The 8,934-nt window shown below is 34.8% G+C and overlaps 1 long non-coding RNA gene across 1 annotated transcript; it reads left to right on the top strand.

Moving 5' to 3' along the window:
* Window positions 1–23: 23 nt before the first annotated feature.
* LOC124394293 lies at window positions 24–3,483 on the top strand. The gene is made up of 3 exons (XR_006927474.1): window positions 24–356; window positions 472–590; window positions 3,387–3,483. It is a non-coding gene; the product is annotated as an uncharacterized LOC124394293 (long non-coding RNA).
* Window positions 3,484–8,934: the final 5,451 nt, after the last annotated feature.

The following is an 8,934-nucleotide window of genomic DNA, read 5'->3' as shown; positions in this document are numbered from 1 at the left end:
TCAGATCATCACCTGCCTTGACCATCAGCCCTGAACACCACCAATAGCAACATGTGGGTGGAAGTTGGACAGCAGTAGCAGGAAGCTGTCAGAGCCTCGTTTAGAGCAGCAGCATGATGTTTACAGCTTCAGGGCTGAATGTTGGAGTAATTTTTAGAAAGCTATTTATTATCTCTTTATCTTCCCTGTTGATTTTATCTCGCACTGGTCTCGACGCATTCTCATTTATTCACTAAACTGGAAATAAATTAAGAGTCTAGATTTGAGGTGGTTCTGATCCGATAGATGGGATATCATTTTCAGTCCGATACCAAGAGAAAATGATGGATAGGTTTTGAGAAAAAAAATTTTTTTAAGTAAGTGTTTACATATAAAACGACATTATATTCTGTTTATTTTATTTTGACATTTTATTTCATTTCCAATGTGGGTGATTTCCATGTGAGTTACGGAGCTGTTTATTTTTGTAAGGATTTGAGGATATCAGATGATGATACTCCAGGCTTCAGAATCATTTTCAGAGAAGAAAAAGTGGTTACAGACTTTCAATTACAAGTAGAAATGCTTTCTTGGGGACAAGTCCCTCAGGGGTGAGTACTCGGCCTGTTAAATTTAAGCATCTAGATGAGGCAGTGTTACTTTACGTCTCATTTGAGGTACAGAACCTGAACCTATATACCACTTTTAAAGATTGTATGTATATTTTTGTTGTCTTGCTACAGAAAAAAAATAGATTTTCTTCTATTTATTATGGACCAAATGCCAGAAAAAAAATATCTCATGATTTAATTTTTTCTGATGTTTAATATGAGGAGAGATTTTTTCCAGCCCTGGATTCTGACAGTAATCGTAAATTACATTTAAGCAACAGGTGCATTTTATCAGAATATTCAGAAACTGAAAGCACTACCATGCATTCATGCCCACAGTACTGCTCAGTCTACAGGAGCACAGTGCTGCTGAGTTCTACATCCTGATTGGCCAGAAGGCTTTAATTCATTGATTTTAATGCACTTGCTCTGATAAGCTGTGGTTTCTATAGTAACAGATCATTCTAAGGCTGGTTAAAAAACACATAATTGTTGGTCCATTTATTTATCGGTTATGGAAGAAGTCTCCAGTGTCAGCACTTTGTAACAGACAGAGAAAAGGCTGTAACATCTGAAGGACTGAGGAGATTCCACTTCACTTTACGATTTCTCGCTAACATGACAAACTGCGATTAATAAAAAGAAAAACCCGAAGAAGAGGGAATAAACATTTATAGCTGCAATAATGTAAGTCAGAACAGAAACTAACCTGATTACTGTAGCTAGGGTTACAGTTAGGGGTTTGAATTAGGGGTTAGGGTTAGGTTTAGGGGTTACAATTAGGGGTTAGGGTTAGGTTTAGGGGTTACAGTTAGGGGTTTGAATTAGGGGTTAGGGTTAGGTTCAGGGGTTACAGATAGGGGTTTGAATTAGGGGTTAGGGTTAGGTTTAGGGGTTACAGATAGGGGTTTAAATTAGGGGTTAGGTTTAGGGGTTACAGTTAGGGGTTTGAATTAGGGGTTAGGGTTAGGTTTAGGGGTTACAGTTAGGGGTTTAAATTAGGGGTTAGGTTTAGGGGTTACAGATAGGGGTTTAAATTAGGGGTTAGGTTTAGGGGTTACAGTTAGGGGTTTGAATTAGGGGTTAGGGTTGGGTTTGGGGTTACAGATAGGGGTTTAAATTAGGGGTTAGGTTTGGGGTTACAGTTAGGGGTTTGAATTAGGGGTTAGGGTTGGGTTTGGGGTTACAGATAGGGGTTTAAATTAGGGGTTAGGTTTGGGGTTACAGTTAGGGGTTTGAATTAGGGGTTAGGGCCAGGTTAGGGGTTACAGATAAGGGGTTTAAATTAGGGGTTAGGTTTGGGGTTACAGTTAGGGGTTTGAATTAGGGGTTAGGGTTAGGTTTAGGGGTTACAGTTAGGTGTTTGAATTAGGGGTTAGGGTTAGGTTAGGGGTTACAGTTAGGGGTTTGAATTAGGGGTTAGGGTTGGGTTTAGGGGTTACAAATAGGGGTTTAAATTAGGGGTTAGGGTTAGGTTTAGGAGTTACAGATAGGGGTTTAAATTAGGGGTTAGGTTTGGGGTTACAGTTAGGGGTTTGAATTAGGGGTTGGGGTTAGTTTTAGGGGTTACAGTTAGGGGTTTGAATTAGGGGTTAGGGTTAGGTTTAGGGGTTACAGTTAGGGGTTTGAATTAGGGGTTACAGATAGGGGTTTAAATTAGGGGTTAGGGTTAGGTTTAGGGGTTACAGATAGGGGTTTAAATTAGGGGTTAGAGTTAGGTTTAGGGGTTACAGTTAGGGGTTTGAATTAGGGGTTAGGGTTAGGTTTAGGGGTTACAAATAGGGGTTTAAATTAGGGGTTAGGGTTAGGTTTAGGGGTTACAGATAGGGGTTTAAATTAGGGGTTGGGTTTGGGGTTACAGTTAGGGGTTTGAATTAGGGGTTGGGGTTAGGTTTAGGGGTTACAGTTAGGGGTTTGAATTAGGGGTTAGGTTAGGGGTTACAGTTAGGGGCTAGATTTAGGCATTAGGTTTAGGTTTAGGGGTACAGTTATGGGTTTAAATTGGGATTAGAGTTAAAGGTTATGTTTAGGGATAGGGGTTATGTTTAGGGGTTAGGCTTAAGGGTTGTGGTTTTAGGGGTTAGGTGTAATGGTTAGATGATATGTTTAGGGGTTAGGGTTGGGGTTAGTTTTAGGGGTTAGGTTTAGGATTTGGGGTTAGGGTTAATGTTTTGTTTAGGGATAGGGGTTAGGGTTTTGGGTTAGGTTAGGGTTAGGTTAGGGTTAGGTTTAGGGTATAGGGGTTAAGTTTAGGGTTAGGTTAGGTTTAGGGTTAGGTTAGGTTTAGGGTTAGGTTAGGGTTGGGGTTAGTTTTAGGGGTTGGATTTGGGGTTAGGTTCAGGTAATATTTTTAGGGGTTGGGGTTAGGGTTAGGTTTAGGTTTAGGGGTTACAGTTAGGGTTAGGGTTAGGGTTAGGTTTAGGGTTAGGTTTATTGTATAGGGGTTAAGTTTAGGGTTAGGGTTTTGGGTTAGGGGTTTAGGGTTAGAGATTGGGGTTAGGGTTTTTTTTAAGAAAATTGTAAGTGAGCTAATTACTTTAGTGTAAGTGATATAAAACACCCACAGGCGTGTTGTTAAAAGGAAATATTTAACTGCAGCTTGGCAGCTGAAACACTGCACCATCACACCACTCTTTCAGTGATTATTTCACCATAACAGCAAAACATGCACAGTGTTTATTCCATAATTGTCAGTGGAACGTGTCTAATGGACCACAGAGCACTAGAACATCACATGTTATTTCTTTACTTGGTTGATGGGTTTATATTTCTAATATTTTAGTTTGTGGTCTGTAGGAGGAAGTTGGACAGCAGGAGCAGGAAGCTGTCGGAATGTTCTTCAGAGCAGCAGTGTGGTGTTTCCAGCTTCGGGGCTTGAACACAGTTGATGAGATTGTTCATGATCAGTGCGCTTGTTTTTGCGCTGTACATTTGTGCGATTACGCAATGCTCAAAAATAAATAAATAATTTTTATAGAATAAAATGCTGGAAAGCCTGAACATGACTTCTGAGACTAAGATGGAATTTGAAGAAGCGTGTGAATGTGGATTTGTCCGATAATTTAAAAACATTTAAATGCACGAGGATACATGTGTGTGAAGGGTTCAACAGAAGTACAAAACATATGAACTAAAAACCTGACAATCAAGAAGAAAATTCTCAGGGTTCTCATTTATCAAAACGTGCATCGTTTACATAAATTTACTGTAAATCAAAATACACAGTAATAAATATAAAGAAATTACACTCAACTGAAATTCTATATTTTTATGGAACTTGGAATGAATTTGCTGAGACAATCACTCCTGAGAAGATTGGCGACTTTCCATTTGTAACCATAGAATAATAAAGTTATAATGAGAATAATGAGAAAATTTCATGCACCTGCGCCTGACGTTCTGATAGAACTTTGTAGGAACAGTTTGAGGAAGAACCAGATATGGGTGGAAAAGTCACTGATTATTGCTACCTTTTCTGGACGTGTGAGTAAGTGTACGGCAGTATGAGTGACATAGAAGCAGGTGAGACATGCACCAGACCCGTCTCCACTCTCTCAACCCCAGAATAAAGATGAAATGGACCAACAGCAGAGAAAACAAAAAAAAGCTCCTACTTTCCGTGTGTCAAACCTCCGAGCGAGTCCTCGTCACCATCAGGAGAAATTTATACCGTTTTATTCTTTGCCTTTGTGTGAGCTTCGGATTCAGTAATTACTGCCTGTTCCACTGATATGACTGGAGAAATCACACGTTCCTGCAGGAGCCATGAACCATAAGGAGGTGGAAACATCTCTTACTGCTATCTCATTAATAATTATATTTATTTTGACTTTGTATCTCTTCATATAGATTTGAGTTGGTGTCTTGTTATTTTCACTCAGTATTTCGTTCTGTTTACATTTAAAGTTATTCTTTTGACGCATTTAATATTGTTAATTAATATAGTTAATATATTTAATATCATGCTAAGTTGTAATTTCAACTCAGTAACTTGTTTAATTTATTATTTCATCACTTAGTATCTCATTTAAAACTATTTTGACTTTCTATTGCATTATTTTAACTTTCTATTTTAGTTGATGATTTTGTGTCACATTTTATATATATATAAAAACACAAATTTTATACAGTATGTTATATATAAACAACTTAAACAACAAAAACTTATAGTTAAGTTTAACTTATAGATTCTTTTATTACTGCTTTATCTCTGTAAAGCTGCTTCGAGACAATCTTCATTGATAAAAGTGGCTACAAAAATAAAATTAATTGAATTGAATAGTTTTTCAATATATTGTTCCATAGCATCTCATTGTAGACTTAGCATCTTATTATTTTATTAATAATAGTTATAATAATAATGCACCTCATTATTTTAAAGAAAATTTTATTTTGCATTATTACCTTGTTTTATCTTAGTGTCTCTCGTGATGATTTAGTATCTATTTTTTGAATTACCATCTCACTATTTTTATTTAATATTTCATTTGATCATTTAGTATCTCAGTATTTTATATTTAGTGTCTCATATCTGACTTTCATTATTTTGAAATTTAGTTTCTCATTATCTTTTCAATTGTTATCTCAGTATTTTGAATGAGCATCTTAATTGTAATAATAACAAGGTATCTCGTTATTTGAATGTAAAATCTCATATTTATAAAGTTTCTCATTATTTGCAATCACCTAATTTGCTTTCATTTATCTATATTTTGATTCTCCAATTAATTCGCAATTTTATAAAAAAGAAAAAGATTTAGCAGGCCGTAGTAACAGTAGAGAAATGCAGGGAATGTGTGTTTAACTACACTGGTGTTTGATGTGTGGATTCTGGGAGAAAAGCTGGAGATGTGTGATGTAATCAAAGCACTGAATTATTAAATATGTTTCATGTCGTCATGCAGTGTAACGTCCACAGACGCAAAAATATGTGGGTGAAATTCAAACAAACAAACAAATAAATACATAATAAATAAAAATGCAGCAACATTTCTGTTAACTTAAATTGCAACGTTGTAACATTTGTGCAAAAAACTAACTTTTTAAATGAATATAATAATATAAAAAATTATAGTGTGCATTGGAAAAAAAAATTTAGAGTTCTAGAGTACTGAAGAGAGTACTGAAGTGAGTACTAAAGAGAGGACTGGACTGAGTATCTAAGAGAGTACTGAAGTGAGTACTGAAGTAGGTACCAGAGTGAGTCCAGGCGTGAGCACTGAAGCAAAAACGAGCTAGTGCTGAAGTGAGTTTTGAAGTGAGTACAGAATTGATATACTGAATTGAGTACCGAAGCGAGTTCACACTCCTGAAGATCAGACATCTCACACAATAAGAGCTTCTGCTTGGTTTCTCAAATATCATAAATGTATTTCATCCTTTAGCCCTGAAACTGTGCTCCTTTAACACAACTTCTTGATTCTGTTGTCCAACTTCCACTCACAAACGCTGTGTGTGTGTGTGTGTGTGTGTGTGTGTGTGTGTGTGTGTGTGTGTGTGTGTGTGTGAAGATAATACAGCTTCATTTCCAAGTTTATGTTCTATTGTGTTCTAACATGAAACTAAAAATACAACAAAGAAGACCTGGGACTGTTAAGCAGCTATATACATGAATGGAACAACATTCCTCTCCCAAAAGTCCAGCAACTGGTCTCCTCAGTTCCCAGATGTATTCAGACTGTTGTTAAAAGAAGAGGGGATGCAGAAAGAAATGTACCAGTCACACCTTTTCTTTTTTTTTAGACTTATTAAATCCCAAGAGAAAAACACAGATAAAAATAAGAATAATAAAATGTTTAATTTCAATGATTTTTAATAATAAAACAGGAGAAATTAAATATTAAATAAACTGTATTCTTTTTATTTATTAAAAAAATATAAATAAAAAATGATAAAATATGTAAAAATATATAAAATATTATATTATAAATAAAAAATAATCCAAGTTAATAAATCCTAGACAATAAATAAATCATTAAAAATATTGTAAAAAGGTGTAAAATTTAAACATGAGAAAAGTATGTTGGAAATTAAACATAAAATTCCAGATTATAATGAGATTTGTGCTTTAAGTCAAGTCAAGTTTATTTCTATTGTGCGTTTCACAACAGACATTGTCTCAAAGCAGCTTTACAGAAATCAACAGTTAAGGTGAATGGTGTGTGTTTATCCCTGATGAGCAGCCGTGGCAATAAGTATTACAAATTATTTATATCTGTGTGATATTTAAGCCATAAGGTTTGATGATTCTCCCACTCAAGTTCTACATTTCAATTAGAAATAACTCTAAATCTAAAATAAAATAATAATAAAGCAGCAAAAATATATTTTTATATTAAATTTAATTTACATTTGTTTCCTGACATCATTATTCTTTATTATAAAGTGAATGTGCTATGATGGAATAAAACTTTTTTTTTTTGTTTATTTTGTATTTATAAATAAGTCTAAATTATAGTTGAATTTCCATTTATTTTATTTCAATAAAATAAATAAAAATTGATACGATTGAATCTATTTGTGATTTATTTCTATAAAATAACAACACAAGATTTTTTACATTATATTTTGTATATTATTTTTAAGTGTAAAAACGCATTTTTTTAAAAAAAATATTTAAATATATTTTTACTTGAAATTTTATACCAATAACGCTAAAAATAATTTGTTAGATTTTTTTTATTACAACAAAGTTAAAGTTATTATAATATTTTAGGGAAAATTATTAAATGAGTAAAATTAATGTGTAAAAGATTTGAATGTATTTATTATGGATGTGATTGCTTACTTGTTTAAAGTGTGTGTGTGTGTGTGTGTGTGTGTGTGTGTGTGTGTGTGTGTGTGTGTAATATTTCCTATGAAGTTTTTTCATATTTATTGTACAGTAAGTATAGAACTCACGAACAACACACCACTGTTACTCACAATACATACTCTATCTATCTATCTATCTATCTATCTATCTATCTATCTATCTATCTATCTATCTATCTATCTATGACTAAAATTAGAGTGTTTGTGTTTAGCCGATGGCAGTAAACAGTTTTCTGCTGATGCTTTAATAAAATATTCCTTTCGGGTTTATTTTCATCGTCTGTGATCTCTCTCTCTCTCTCTCTCTCTCTCTCTCTCACACAAACAATTTCAAGTCGCCTTGTTGTCATGTGCAAAAAAAAAATCCATGTTCAGTACAAAGATCAAACAGGTCAGTGTGTGTGTGAGTGTGTGTGTGTGTGTGTGTGTGTGTGTGTGTGTGTGGAATAGATACACCCCCCAAACGTGGTGGGAAATCGATTGGCTCAGCCCTTTGTGCTCTGTGTGTGTGTGTGTGTGTGTGTGTGCGCGCACGTGTGAATATGTATTGTGTATCAAAAGCGTCCCTCCAGTCAGAGCTTACAATCTCAAAGCAGTGTGCGAACATGAACATTTCCCTTGAGACGCATATCTGTGTGTGTGTGTGTGTGTGTGTGTGTGTGTGTGTGTTGTCCACAGAGAGGGGCTTTTTGTTTAAACACACCCCTCAGCACAGAATAATGTAAAGTTCAAACAGCGGCTTATGTTAAACATGAAGGTCATGTGACCTCACCTTTAGGAAATAAAGTGGATATTAATAAAATATATAGAAATAAAATTCTAATCAAAAATCTAATTAATAATATAAAAAAATATACAGATGTACACACGCACACTAATATATATACACACACACACACACACACACACACACACACACACACACACACACACAGAGTATGTAGTACAGGTATATCTGTTTAGAAAAATATATTCAAAATCTTAAGTCATTATAAATAGACTATATGGACAAAAGCTCCAGACCTTTGTGGACACCTGATCATTAGCATGGTGTGTGCTTCTTTTTGAACATGTAGTCTCCATTTGCTGTTATAAGCAGCTCCACTCTTCTGGGAAGATGTTCCACTAGATTTTGTGGAGATTTGTGTGAGATTTATTTATCTACAAAAGTGTTAGTAAAGTCAGGTAGTGATGTAGGTGAGAAGGTGAGGAGGTTCCTGGGGTGCAGTCAGTGTTCACATTCATCCCAAAAGGTGTCCAATAGGGTTGGAGTTCTATAGCAGGAAATCTTTCACTAAACCCAAACCATGTAAAGCAGATCTTCTTGGAGCTGGCTTTGTGCACAGGGACATTATCATGCTGGAACAGGTTTAAGCTGGAGGTTTGGGGAAGAATCGTGGTTTATTATTAACCATAATAAACTTTTTAAAATATATAAATCCTAATATGAGTTTATATTAGAAATAATAAAATATTAGATAATAATAGAAATCTACAAGGAATACAGTGTTTGTGACAAATCTCACTGGTT

This window comes from Silurus meridionalis, chromosome 2, assembly GCF_014805685.1.
Source record: "Silurus meridionalis isolate SWU-2019-XX chromosome 2, ASM1480568v1, whole genome shotgun sequence".
NCBI lineage: Eukaryota > Metazoa > Chordata > Actinopteri > Siluriformes > Siluridae > Silurus > Silurus meridionalis.
Note: the sequence above shows the minus strand (reverse complement) of the source record. Positions and strands in the feature narration are given on the sequence as shown.